The 15,836-nt window shown below is 42.3% G+C and overlaps 1 protein-coding gene across 11 annotated transcripts in view; it reads left to right on the top strand.

The window, feature by feature from the left end:
• LOC128701617 (uncharacterized) overlaps nucleotides 1-15,836 on the top strand; it is a 90,512-nt gene that overhangs the window by 44,124 nt on the left and 30,552 nt on the right. For 3 of the 11 annotated variants that reach the window (XM_070091845.1, XM_070091844.1, XM_070091842.1), the window contains exon 1: nucleotides 6,164-6,291. The exons of 1 other annotated variant lie outside the window; for it this stretch is intronic. The gene's annotated coding sequence lies outside the window, so the exon portion shown is untranslated. 7 more of the 11 variants (XM_053795456.2, XM_053795501.2, XM_053795484.2 and 4 more) reach the window with 7 other exon arrangements.

The following is a 15,836-nucleotide window of genomic DNA, read 5'->3' as shown; positions in this document are numbered from 1 at the left end:
ACACTGTATCATCTTTCTCAACTACTGCCACACACTGTATCATCTTTCTCAACTACTGCCACACACTGTATCATCTTTCTCAACTACTGCCACACACTGTATCATCTTTCTCAACTACTGCCACACACTGTATCATCTTTCTCAACTACTGCCACACACTGTATCATCTTTCTCAACTACTGCCACACACTGTATCATCTTTCTCAACTACTACCACACACTGTATCATCTTTCTCAACTACTGCCACACACTGTATCATCTTTCTCAACTACTGCCACACACTGTATCATCTTTCTCAACTACTGCCACACACTGTATCATCTTTCTCAACTACTGCCACACACTGTATCATCTTTCTCAACTACTGCCACACACTCTATCATCTTTCTCAACTACTGCCACACACTGTATCATCTTTCTCAACTACTGCCACACACTGTATCATCTTTCTCAACTACTACTGCCACACACTGTATCATCTTTCTCAACTACTGCCACACACTGTATCATCTTTCTCAACTACTGCCACACACTGTATCATCTTTCTCAACTACTGCCACACACTGTATCATCTTTCTCAACTACTGCCACACACTGTATCATCTTTCTCAACTACTGCCACACACTGTATCATCTTTCTCAACTACTGCCACACACTGTATCATCTTTCTCAACTACTGCCACACACTGTATCATCTTTCTCAACTACTGCCACACACTGTATCATCTTTCTCAACTACTGCCACACACTGTATCATCTTTCTCAACTACTGCCACACACTGTATCATCTTTATCAACTACTACTGTATCATCTTTCTCAACTACCACACACTGTATCATCTTTCTCAACTACTGCCACACACTGTATCATCTTTCTCAACTACTACCACACACTGTATCATCTTTCTCAACTACTGCCACACACTGTATCATCTTTCTCAACTACTGCCACACACTGTATCATCTTTCTCAACTACTGCCACACACTGTATCATCTTTCTCAACTACTGCCACACACTGTATCATCTTTCTCAACTACTGCCACACACTGTATCATCTTTCTCAACTACTGCCACACACTGTATCATCTTTCTCAACTACTGCCACACACTGTATCATCTTTCTCAACTACTGCCACACACTGTATCATCTTTCTCAACTACTGCCACACACTGTATCATCTTTCTCAACTACTGCCACACACTGTATCATCTTTCTCAACTACTGTATCATCTTTCTCAACTACTACCACACACTGTATCATCTTTCTCAACTACTGCCACACATTGTATCATCTTTGCCACACACTGTATCAACTACTGCCACACACTGCCACACACTATCATCTTTCTCAACTACTACCACACACTGTATCATCTTTCTCAACTACTGCCACACACTGTATCATCTTTCACAACTACTGCCACACACTGTATCATCTTTCTCAACTACTACCACACACTGTATCATCTTTCTCAACTACTGCCACACACTGTATCATCTTTCTCAACTACTGCCACACACTGTATCATCTTTCTCAACTACTGCCACACACTGTATCATCTTTCTCAACTACTACCACACACTGTATCATCTTTCTCAACTACTGCCACACACTGTATCATCTTTCTCAACTACTGCCACACACTGTATCATCTTTCTCAACTAATGCCACACACTGCATCATCTTTCTCAACTACTACCACACACTGTATCATCTTTCTCAACTACTGCCACACACTGTATCATCTTTCTCAACTACTGCCACACACTGTATCATCTTTCTCAACTACTGCCACACACTGTATCATCTTTCTCAACTACTGCCACACACTGTATCATCTTTCTCAACTACTGCCACACACTGTATCATTTTTCTCAACTACTGCCACACACTGTATCATTTTTCTCAACTACTGCCACACACTATCATTCTCAACTACTGCCACACACTGTATCATCTTTCTCAACTACTACCACACACTGTATCATCTTTCTCAACTACTGCCACACACTGTATCATCTTTCTCAACTACTGCCACACACTGTATCATTTTTCTCAACTACTGCCACACACTGTATCATTTTTCTCAACTACTGCCACACACTATCATTCTCAACTACTGCCACACACTATCATTCTCAACTACTGCCACACACTATCATTCTCAACTACTGCCACACACTATCATTCTCAACTACTGCCACACACTATCATTCTCAACTACTGCCACACACTATCATTCTCAACTACTGCCACACACTGTATCATCTTTCTCAACTACTGCCACACACTGTATCATTTTTCTCAACTACTGCCACACACTATCATTCTCAACTACTGCCACACACTATCATTCTCAACTACTGCCACACACTATCATTCTCAACTACTGCCACACACTGTATCATCTTTCTCAACTACTGCCACACACTATCATTCTCAACTACTGCCACACACTGTATCATCTTTCTCAACTACTGCCACGCACTCATCTTCCTGCACCATTGCCACTCCCTGTATCTATTACAGTCGATCGTACAGAAAGGTACACTACCAAACTACTACTGTGATATATATACCTTTGATTAGTTTCGAGTTTTGTCTACTCCCGGATCCCAGTCCTGGGCTAGACTTGTCTAGTTTTTTCCTGGTCAACCGGAATGTTACTGCTAGCAACCCGCTGACCCACATATCCATCACAGCCTGATTGATCTGGCACTTGGCGGAAGTACTTGTCCAGTTTTTTTCTTGAAGACTTGTACACTTGTCCCAGCAGTGCTTTTAATGTCTTCTGGTAAGATGTTGAACAATCTGGGACTACGGATGACACAATGTTATTTTGTGCCCACGGCACTTCTGCCCTTCACTGTGTTTAATTTACACTTCCTCCCATATCTCTCATTCCAATATACTGTTATGGCAGTGTGCAGATTTGGGACGAGGTCCTCAAGCACTTTCCAATAGATTAGCATGTATCTCTCCGCCCCAGAAAAGTACATATTGAAGACTTTAAGACGTTCCCAATAATTTAAACGCTTCAGTGGGTCTATGTGGGCTGTAAATGATCATCAGATCTGTATTTCCTCGCTCTGAATGAAGTTGTCAACAGTACTCTAAACAAGAACAAAAGTGGCTTGAAAAGTGACACCATTAGCACAATTTTCTTTCTGAACGGTCTCATTATACGTCCTGTCATTTATCTAGCTGTCGGGACATTTGCCTTATTGTGCTCTTTGAATGAAAGGTCAGCCAACATGATTACTCCCAAGGCCTTCCACGTATTCTCTCGTTCTATTTGACGATCCTCTTGGGCTTCGTATACAGTATCTCCTTCGAGTACATTCTTTCTACATTTAAGTAGCTGGAACTTATCACCATTGAACGCCATGTTGTTTTGCACTGTCCACTGGAAAACCTTGCTTGCATCCTCCTGCAGTTTCTCGTGTCTACTACTGAGGTGACATTCATGCTTACTATACTTTAATCCGCAAATGATGCAAAACTGTGGCGAATGTTTTTATATATGCCCGCTCTGAGGATAAATATCAGAAGAGGCTCCAGGACAGTGCCTTGGGGCACAGTTTTTATCTCACTAATGGTGGATTTTGCTCTCTTACTACTATTCTTTGTGTTCTGTCTGTCGGAAAGTTGAAACTCCATCCATCTGCATACATTTCCAGTTATACTTATAGCTGTCATTTTGTGTGAAATCACCCCATAATCCAATTTGTCAAACGCCTTTGCATCACTAAAGTCTATAAAGGTGCACTGCCATTTTAAATGCAGCACCACACTGTAGATGTACCAACACTATAAATGTATTGCCACAATGTAAATATTCGCCCACCTCATATAGATGTCCCATAAGCCCAAGCAGTGCTGAAGACTAGACCCTTTGTTTACTAAAATCGAGAGATTAACTTCCCCCCAGAGCCGTCTCTCCAATTCCCGACCTCAAGTACAGACGTAACAAGTAAACATGATATGCTTTGCTTGCTCTCTCTCTCTCTCCGTCTCTCTCAGTTACATCGTTGAAGGTCGAGGGGAGAAGGACTTCAATGCCGTCCACAACTGATCCTCAGTCAGTCAGTCAGTACTACAGAGGCGGACACACCGTGAGGCTCCCAGGACCACTTAGTGGGACCGTCACTGGTCTCCTTCAGAAACACTTTGTTGCCTTCAGAGCCACTTGTCATCACAACCATTTTTTCTTGTGTTCGGAACCACCTACGTATTTTCAGAAGCATTTATTTTGCTATCTGTAGAACCATTTTATCTCCTGTAGAACCACTTATTTTTAGCTTCTTCAGAACCATTTTTTATCTCCTTCAGAGCCATTTTTTTAAATCTTCTTCAAAAACACTTCCTTATCTCCTTCTGAACCACTTTCTCATCTTCAGAACCACTTTATCTCCAGAACTACTCTCCTATGCACAGGAATATGCATATTTACATCTTTAATTAAATATAGAAGTGCCCTGAAAATGCTACCTTTTTAGAAGCTTAAAATACATTCGAAAATGACTCACGAAATCGTAATGACACGATTGCAAACAAACCATACCCCGGCCGGGTTGAACCCGCGGTCAGAGAGTCTCAAAACTCCAGACCGTCGCGTTAGCCACTAGACCAGCTAGCCACAAAAAATTCGTCCAACTAGGTATATTTCTACACCATAGGAGATTCGTCTGTAATCACTTGCATTTGTGGTCACAGAGGTGCCTGTGCTAACCTTCCTATGGTGTAGAAATATACCTAGTTGGACGAATCTTATTGTGGCTAGCTGGTCTAGTGGCTAACGCGACGGTCTGGAGTTTTGAGACTCTCTGACCGCGGGTTCAATCCCGGCCGGGGTATGGTTCATTCGAAAATCTCTCCCGCAAGAATTTTCGATTTATCTAATAAAATGTCAAAACTCGCCAGTTAAAAATTTCCTAACTATAAACAAAATCACACATGATAAACCAACAAGAGTGGCAGTTATGCATTATTAAAAATAAAAGACATAGTAATGAAATAAGTCATGGAAATAGTGTCCACGAACACTTAAATAATATGTCATATATTTCAGGAGCCGCTGTAACACAGAATGATACCGTAGTTTTCATTTTTACATTGCATATGTGGTCAGGGAGGTTGGTGACACTAGAGCAATGGAAGGAAAGGATGTGTGAGGTGTGTACACGACTAGTTATGATTGCGAGGGTTGAGTCACAGCTCCTGGTTGCGGGGGTAGTAAGAGGTGTGTTATACTGTTTTTTATTGGAGGGGAGGCAAAGTTGGCTTCTTCAGCAATGTGCTGCTTCCCAATTCTGTACTGATAGTTGCATAGTGAGAACAAAATTTAGCTATGTTACCCCTGTCAGATTCCACTACACAGGATGGATTTAATACACACTGTGGAATTATGTCAGCCGGGAACACTTCAGCAGGGCAATGAGGATATCTCAAGTATTCCATGAAAATTTCATTAACTTCAAAGATTTAGTTCCAGCAGAGCTGGAGTTTCCATTACTTGGGAATTACCATCTCTCAGGATGGCCAGAAGAAACAGAATTTTTATGACAATATCTTCACGTTGTAGGTGTGGGGGAGAGGTGAGGGTTGGCGGGTGGGGGAGGGGTGAGGGAGGGGTGGTTGGTTGGTTAACTGGGTTTAAAGCCTATCAACTACACGAGGGACATTAAGGCTACAAATAAGGTGTTCACCTCCAGTCAAAAATATTTTAATCCTTAAAATAGGGATTAAGTTAAACTCTTATATATACACGGTGAGAGATATGCATCTCTGCGTACATATCCTTGCCAAGGGTGGGTGTGTGATGCTACAGGTGTGTCGCGGGGGACGGGGAGGTTGAAGGGAAGGGGTAAGGGAAGGGGGAAAGGAAGGGGGGGAGGTGACAGGTAAGTTGGAGGAAGTCGTGACGTCAACACCGAGTTGCTGACCGGGAAATGTTAATGAATTAATATATTATGTTTTAGTCATTCTTCTTTCTACACTGGCTGCTATAACCAGGGACCTATTCTCCGTGATCGCATCCACGGACAATGTAATGCAGTTTTCGTGGACGTAACGAGCTAGTTGTGTTTTTATGAAGAACAACAAGATACCTTTGCTACATTCCAGCAGCACCTGAGTCCTGACGATCAGTGAAGCTCAGAGAGCCAGAGGGTAGGAACCACTTTCGTATATCTCCACACGTCGCTGGGACGAAATATAACAAAAGACAATGTGACAACTAGTGTGTGGGACATAGCGAGTAATACGTCAGTAACAGTGTGTGAGGCAGGTAGAAGTGGGTGGTGTCAAACCTGCCTGATAAAATGAAGTGATAGCGGGAGTTTACTCTTTATAACTACCTGTAGACGATGCTCAGGGGAATGAGAGAAACTACAGTGTTCTGGTTGTTAGTCAGTGTTGGGCTGTTTGGACTCGTGTATAGTGTTGGGGTTGCTTGTGTTGGCTTCAAAGAGCGCCTCTCCAATACTCCGGATTACGACGGCAGTTTACAAACTTCCGTCAGTGGTTCCATGAAGTGCAAGACATTACCAAGAAGACGAGTGTCAGGACTGCCTCAGTCACCACTTGTGAGTGACCAACACTAGGACTACCTCAGTCACCATTTGTGAGTGACCAACACTAGGACTACCTCAGTCACCACTTGTGAGTGACCAACACTAGGACTGTCTCAGTCACCACTTGTGAGTGACCAACACTAGGACTACCTCAGTCACCACTTGTGAGTGACCAACACTAGGACTACCTCAGTCACCACTTGTGAGTGACCAACACTAGGACTGTCTCAGTCACCACTTGTGAGTGACCAACACTAGGACTACCTCAGTCACCACTTGTGAGTGACCAACACTAGGACTACCTCAGTCACCACTTGTGAGTGACCAACACTAGGACTGCCTCAGTCACCACTTGTGAGTGACCAACACTAGGACTACCTCAGTCACCACTTGTGAGTGACCAACACTAGGACTACCTCAGTCACCACTTGTGAGTGACCAACACTAGGACTACCTCAGTCACCACTTGTGAGTGACCAACACTAGGACTACCTCAGTCACCACTTGTGAGTGACCAACACTAGGACTGCCTCAGTCACCACTTGTGACCAACACTAGGACTACCTCAGTCACCACTTGAGTGACCAATACTAGGACTGCCTCAGTCACCACTTGTGAGTGACCAACACTAGGACTACCTCAGTCACCACTTGTGAGTGACCAACACTAGGACTGTCTCAGTCACCACTTGTGACCAACACTAGGACTACCTCAGTCACCACTTGTGAGTGACCAACACTAGGACTACCTCAGTCACCACTTGTGAGTGACCAACACTAGGACTACCTCAGTCACCACTTGTGAGTGACCAACACTAGGACTACCTCAGTCACCACTTGTGAGTGACCAACACTAGGACTACCTCAGTCACCACTTGTGAGTGACCAACACTAGGACTGCCTCAGTCACCACTTGTGACCAACACTAGGACTACCTCAGTCACCACTTGTGAGTGACCAATACTAGGACTGCCTCAGTCACCACTTGTGAGTGACCAACACTAGGACTACCTCAGTCACCACTTGTGAGTGACCAACACTAGGACTGCCTCAGTCACCACTTGTGACCAACACTAGGACTACCTCAGTCACCACTTGTGAGTGACCAATACTAGGACTGCCTCAGTCACCACTTGTGAGTGACCAACACTAGGACTGTCTCAGTCACCACTTGTGAGTGACTAACACTTACAAGGATCACTACCAGAGCTGTGAGTGACTAAAGTTAACAAGGGCCACCAGTGAGTTGACACAACACTTGTAAGAACCACCACAGTGCCCATTATTTACAAAGTCCAGCAGTGAGTCACTCAGCTGCAAAGGACCACCAACTCTCCGTCCTCATAATACTGATTTAAAAAAAAACATAATTGAATTGTTATTAGTATATATAACAGTATATATAACCAAAGTATACAAAATGTGGTAGAATGTGACACTGAAGCACATGTGTGAAAATAGAGAATGGTGATTATATTCGTGTGGTAAACCCTTGGGGGTTATATTGCGTTTGGGGAATGAGAGGTAGCTAGCTTTAATCCGAGGAAATTGAGGGTAACCCTCTCCCCAATTCATTACATCAAGATCCTTTACCTAACCAGCACCAAGAAATCTTTTTTTTTATAGGGTCTTACGTGAAGACGTAACACCCTAAATTAGAGAAATATATAATTGTTGACCATAAAGGCGGCATCATTTCTGGTCAGATCAGATTGGTAAGGAAATATTACAGGACTTAAAACTATTAACAAACACACATGCAAGTTTACTGAATGTAAACCAAAGTTTGAAAGTTTTACCTGCCATCTTGCATAAAAGAAAATACCAGCACTCCCGCCAGTGTAAAACCTTTAATAGGCTTCCGTTTCACACACTACCATCCACCTATGGTGAGGCTAGAAGCAATGAACTTTCTCCTGGGAACTCCAGCCAAACTGCTTGGTCCCACAACACTGATGTCGACACATTAACATTTCACTAGTAAAACTTGTATTCGTTAAATACTGCATTTTTGTGAACAGATTTTTTGCTCCATGATGTACACGTGAGTCTGTCAGTGACTAATTAATTTAGTGTTAGCTGTAGGAGAGCGCGGGCTGTGGTCACTCCAGTGTTAAGAACATAAGAACATAAGAACGAAGGAACACTGCAGAAGGCCTACTGGCCCATGCGAGGCAGGTCCAAGTCTCCTACCGGCTTAAGCCAATGCACCCAACCTAGTCAGGTCAGGTCACATTGACTTAAGGGAGGAACACGGCAACCGACCTGGTAGCACAAGCTATCAGGTCCAACTCACACCCACCCACATCCACTCATGTATTTATCCAACCTATTTTTAAAGCTACACAACGTTCTGGCCGATATAACACAGCAATTCTGCAGCCTAGTGAACGAGTGGCTCTGTTGGGTTATCATGATTAATCCGCCGGGAATAATCTGAATAAAGCCTGCTCTTCATAATAATAAAGATACTGAACTAAAAACTCTTCAGTGAAAGCTAAACGCCATACACAGTTTCAAGAGTAGGTATGGGATACCTGGAGTTTACCTGGAGAGAGTTCCGGGGGTCTGAGCACAATGAATAAAAAAAATCCTGGCTGCGCCAAGAGCTATGACTCGACCCTTGCAAACGAAATGCATTTGCATACACACTCGACCCCTGTAACCACATATAGGCGAGTACACACCGAGGTCAGACCCATCATAGAGCACGTACGCAGTGCTAGCAGGGAACACTTAGCTAAACACACATGTCATAAGAAGAACATAAGAACGAAGGAACACTGCAGAAGGCCTACTGGCCCATGCGAGGCAGGTCCAAGTCCCTACCGGCTTAAGCCAATGCACCCAACCTAGTCAGGTCAGGTCACATTGACTCAAGGGAGGAACACGGCAACCGACCCGTTAGCACAAGCTATCAGGTCTAACTCACACCCACCCACATCTACTCATGTATTTATCCAACCTATTTTTAAAGCTACACAACGTTCTGGCCTCTATAACGGTACTTGGGAGTTTGTTCCACTCATCCACAACTCTATTACCAAACCAGTACTTTCCTATATCCCTCCTGAATCTGAATTTTTCCAACTTAAAACCATTGCTGCGAGTCCTGTCTAGGCTAGATATTATCAGCACACTATTTACATCCCCTTTATTTATTCCTGTCTTCCACTTATAAACCTCAATCATATCCCCCCTAATTCTACGTCTTTCTAGAGAGTGCAGTTTCAGGGCCCTTAGTCTATCCTCATAGGGAAGGTTTCTGATACATGGGATCATCTTTGTCATCCTCCTTTGTACATTTTCCAGAGAATTTATATCCATTCTGTAATACGGTGACCAAAACTGTGCAGCATAATCTAAATGAGGCCTAACCAAGGATGTATAGAGTTGAAGAACAACCTGAGGACTCCTATTATTTATGCTTCTTGATATGAAGCCAAGGATTCTATTAGCTTTATTGCGAACACTTATGCACTGTTGTCTTGGTTTCAGATTACTGCTAACCAGAACTCCTAAATCTTTTTCGCAATCCGTAATATTAAGATCTACATTATTTAGTTTATATGTGGCATGGTTATTGTCCTGTCCAACATTTAGAACTTTGCATTTGTCTATATTAAACTGCATCTGCCACTTCTCCGACCACTGCATCAGTCTATTCAAATCTTCCTGGAGTGCTCGAATGTCCTCGTCAGAATGAATTCGACGGCCTATTTTGGTGTCATCGGCAAACTTGCCGATGTCGCTCTTTATGCCCTCATCTATGTCGTTTATGTAGATTGTGAACAGCAGGGGGCCCAACACTGACCCCTGTGGAACACCGCTCGTGACGCTTCCCCACTCTGATTTCTCCCCATTTATGCAAACTCTCTGCTGCCTATTTGTCAACCATGCCTCTATCCAGGAAAAAATTTCTCCTCCTATTCCATGTGCTTTAATTTTCCTCAATAGTCTCTGATGTGGGACCCTGTCAAAAGCCCTACTGAAGTCCATATACACAATATCATATTCGTTACCATGATCTACCTCCTCAAATACCTTAGTGAAAAAAGTTAATAAATTCGTAAGGCAGGAACGTCCCTTTGTAAAACCATGCTGAGATTCGTTGATTAATTTATGCTTTTCAAGGTGGCTACGAACTGCCTCGGCAATTATTGATTCCATAAATTTTCCCACTATGGAGGTTAGGCTTATTGGTCTATAGTTCGAAGCTAAGGACCTGTCACCTGTTTTGAAAATAGGTATCACATTTGCCATTTTCCACTTATCTGGCACCATGCCAGTTTGTAGTGATATGTTGAAAAGATTAGCCAAAGGTGTGCTAAGCTCCTCTTTACATTCCTTTAGAACCCTTGCATACAGTTCATCAGGGCCTGGGGATTTGTTAGGTTTTAATTTATCTATTTGCCTAAGGACCATGTCACTTGTGACCCTAATAGTGCACAGTTTATTATCGTCCTGTTCTACATAATTTATCATTACTGGAATATCACTGGTATCCTCCTGTGTAAAAACTGAGAGGAAGTATGTGTTAAAAATTCTACACATTTCCTTATCACTGTCAGTGAGCTGACCCGAGGAACTTTTGAGTGGGCCTATCTTGTCCCTGATCTTACTTCTGTATACCTGAAAGAATCCTTTTGGGTTAGTCTTCGATTACACTGCCAATTCAAGGTTGGATCAGCATTGACTGTCATAATTAACATTATATCCTCATAACAACAGGCCTACATCAAAAATATTTTTTTAGCAACACTTGCACAAGTAGACCACTGTGGGTAATGTATATCTTCGAAAGCATTACATATATATTTCACCTATAAAACTTGGATGGCAGGACATAAAAAACCCACAATACACGGACTGTTTCACTGGTTGGTCATGACCTAAGAACATCATATACATGCACTAGTGTGCCTTCTACACTGTATTAATACTGACCCTCAAGTCGGTAAATAAGAACATCACGGAAAGAGAGATTACCTTCAGTTTCTTGTTTGTATTTGAATTTGATGCAACACTTAGCGATGGAAAAGTTGAGACTAATATTAATAAAAACCTAGGTTAGGTTAGGTAAGGTTCGTCAGGAAACAGGACAAATGTTTCCTGACGCGGGTCTTAGTCAGATGATGACCCGCCTTTGGAGCTTTTGGTCATCTGACCGAGGCCTTCCGCTGGCTTACCGGTCCACCCCTTTAAAAATTATGGTCATTTATAACCATATATCTTAATAAAAACCTGACAACATTAAACACAAGAAACAATGAACAAAAGTGCTCGCAATACATTGTTAAAGTTTATGTTCGTATTATGTTACGACCAAAAAAATATCCAGTAGTCATCAGGTGAAACAGTACAATTATTATTATTATTATTATTATTATTATTATTATTATTATTAGTAGTAGTAGTAGTAGTAGTAGTAGTAGTAGTAGTAGTAGTATTAGTGGTAGTAGTAGTAGTAATATTCTTTATTTCTACAAGTACATGTACAACTTATACAGGCCTAGCCGACATCAATGACATGCTATTATATAGAAAGCCTCTTGTTATGCATAGCATTTCGGGCAAATTAGGTCAGTTTTGTCCCCAGGTTGGGACGCACACCAGTCGACTAACACCCAGGTACCTATTTTACTGCTAGGTGAACAGGGACATAAGAATAATAACAATGGTTATAAATGACCATAATTTTTAAAGGGATGGACCGGTAAGTCAGCGGAAGGCCTCGGTCCGATGACCAAAAGCTCCAAAGGCGGGTCATCGTCTGACCAAGACCCGCGTCAGGAAACACTTGTCCTGTTTCCTGACGAACCTTACCTAACCTAACCTGAACAGGGACAGCAGGTGTCTTCAGGAAACACGTCGTGATGTTTCCACCCGTACCGGGGATCGTACTCAGTGTGTGAACTGAGTGCGACACCAGTCGAGCTAATACTTTATGCTTCCAAGATTGTAAATACAGGAGGAGGAAGTGGATTATATTTCTTTTTTTTTTTACGCGAAGCATCAACTCGTGCACCGGTTATATACACCTGGGGGTATACATCCATTAGCACTAGCAACGGTAAATACACTTGAGAATTGTGCAAGTTTATTTAGGTACAGGCACACTTTTAGGTGATTACAATCATTAAACATGGTAACATTATGTATAAATTACCTATGATGACCCGATGTTGAATTTTGACGAGAGGTTTGGTTGAATGACGGGGGGGGGGGGAAGAAGGGTAGGTAGGAATGGAATATGGGAAAGGGTGGGTGGGGAGAGGGGGGTAATAAAGATAAGTGGCCTAACCACTTTGATACAATTTAATAAAGGTGTATGTGTGTGGTATGAAAATAATAGGATGGGGTATACTACACTACCATCCAATAATAGGATGGGGTATACTACACTACCATCCAGTAATAGGATGGGGTATACTACACTACCATCCAATAATAGGATGGGGTATACTACACTACCAACCAATAATAGGATGGGGTATACTACACTACCACCCAATAACAGGATGGGGTATACTACACTACCAATAATAGGATGGGGTATACTACACTACCACCCAGTAATAGGATGGGGTATACTACACTACCACCCAGTAATAGGATGGGGTATACTACACTACCATCCAGTAATAGGATGGGGTATACTACACTACCAACCAATAATAGGATGGGGTATACTACACTACCACCCAGTAATAGGATGGGGTATACACTACCATCCAGTAATAGGATGGGGTATACTACACTACCATCCAATAATAGGATGGGGTATACTACACTACCATCCAATAATAGGATGGGGTATACTACACTACCATCCAATAATAGGATGGGGTATACTACACTACCATCCAATAATAGGATGGGGTATACTACACTACCATCCAATAATAGGATGGGGTATACTACACTACCATCCAATAATAGGATGGGGTATACTACACTACCATCCAATAATAGGATGGGGTATACTACACTACCATCCAATAATAGGATGGAGTATACTACACTACCAACCAATAATAGGATAGGGGTATACAACACTTCGAACTCAGCGTCATATATACATGTATGGCGCTGAGTTGGTAGTAGGCATAGTTTTCGCTGTAAAAATATAGGATGATCCAAAACAAGTCAAATTTATATCCATATATGCATAGTTTTCTTTAATCGCCATTTTTAGGGATTGAAGTATTAGTGAATAGTAGTGTAAAACTAAAATAGTTTTAGTGACTTGCAGTCGATTAAACCTAACAGCCAACTAACCAGTGTGAGGTGTTTTATATCCAGAAGTGGTGAAAGCTGTATCCTCCGTCCGCTCATCACGAGACAGACATGTTACCTGTTTGTATTTGTTGTATAAAACTACTGTGTAGAAATCAGTGATTTTTATCTATTCGCGGCCGCCAGAGTTACAATATCACAAGTACAGCAAGATTTTTGAAAATACGCAGTTGGATTTGCTCTCGAATGTTATCCGAGGAGATAGTGGGTAGCTCTAATTCCTTGAATTAAGATCCCTTCATTAACATCAAAGCGCCCCCATTTTTTTAAGGGACTCTTGAAGTGTCAAGTCTGTCATTTATATAACAGTGAGACTGATCTGTGCATCAGACCATGCAATGCTCGCACTGATGCACACTTCTTACTCTACTGCAACAACAGTCGACTTAATCAGAGAGAAATTTTACGAGCTCTTGAATAAAAGGTTTCACGATCAATTTTGGTAGCTCGATTATTTATATACTGGAAATAGTAATGAATTATATGTGCGATATTGAAGCGAGCCGCCATGATGGCCGTCATGCGGAAGCATCACTAGTGTCTCCATAAAATGTTCTATTGAGGGTTACTGACATATACCGTAATCAAGGGGAAGATAGCTCTAGCTTCTGAGATCAAGAGCCCTTAACGGCATAAAAACAGCCACCTGTAAAGGAGACAGTATGGTAAACTAGCACTATCCTTGGTGTTGGTAGCTTCAGATAGAGTGAAGGCCGGGCTTGTGCAGGAGTGGCCAGGAAGACCTTGATAATTTAGTGCTCTCATGTATACATTACTACCACCACTGCCTCAGTCCTTACAACATTATACGCATTACAAATTTAGACATATTTATACAAAAAGTATTAGTGTGCGCGTGCGCACACGCTCGCCTATTTGTGTGCGCGTGCGTGCAGCGGATTCGAATTTCAATCACTCCATTGAATTAGTGTGATGAATGGTTTTGAAAACCGACAAGTTGAAGAATTGAGACACTTATGCAACATATGGGAATCTTTATTGAAGAAACGTTTCGCCACACAGTGGCTTCATCAGTCCAATACAAAGTAGAAGTGGGTAAGGAGAGTAGAAGTTTGAGGTAATCAGTCCCTCAACCTGGAATCGATGTGTTCAGTCCATCACTCTTGTAGGAAGCGCAGCATAGGGCCAGAGAGGTGGCTTATATACTGCGGTGAGATGAGTTGAAGCAGGAAGAGGCGGGATCACAGTGGGACCTGCCACTAGTGCAAGTAGGTCGTCGTCCAAAAGTTGGGCAAGCGTTGAAGTCTTTGTACCAAGATCCCATGATGTTGCAGTGTCTGACAGATGTGATGAATGGTTTTGAAAACCGACAAGTTGAAGAATTGAGACACTTATGCAACATATGGGAATCTTTATTGAAGAAACGTTTCGCCACACAGTGGCTTCATTAGTCCAATACAAAGTAGAAGTGGGTAAGGAGAGTAGAAGTTTGAGGTAATCAGTCCCTCAACCTGGAATCGATGTGTTCAGTCCATCACTCTTGGTACAAAGACTTCAACGCTTGCCCAACTTTTGGACGACGACCTACTTACACTAGTGGCAGGTCCCACTGTGATCCCGCCTCTTCCTGCTTCAACTCATCTCACCGCAGTATATAAGCCACCTCTCTGGCCCTATGCTGCACTTCCTACAAGAGTGATGGACTGAACACATCGATTCCAGGTTGAGGGACTGATTACCTCAAACTTCTACTCTCCTTACCCACTTCTACTTTGTATTGGACTGATGAAGCCACTGTGTGGCGAAACGTTTCTTCAATAAAGATTCCCATATGTTGCATAAGTGTCTCAATTCTTCCCATTGAATTAGATTCGTTCGTAACAAATTTGAAGAACATAAGCAAAGCGTCTCCCACTCCCCGCACACTAACATATGTTGATATACACAATTTATAAATATGAAGCGTATGCCTCGCTTAATACTATTCTTTCCCAAT

This window comes from Cherax quadricarinatus, chromosome 37 (assembly GCF_038502225.1).
Source record: "Cherax quadricarinatus isolate ZL_2023a chromosome 37, ASM3850222v1, whole genome shotgun sequence".
In the NCBI taxonomy this organism is placed as follows: Eukaryota; Metazoa; Arthropoda; class Malacostraca; order Decapoda; family Parastacidae; genus Cherax; species Cherax quadricarinatus.
This window is presented reverse-complemented; position numbering and strand designations above follow the sequence as displayed.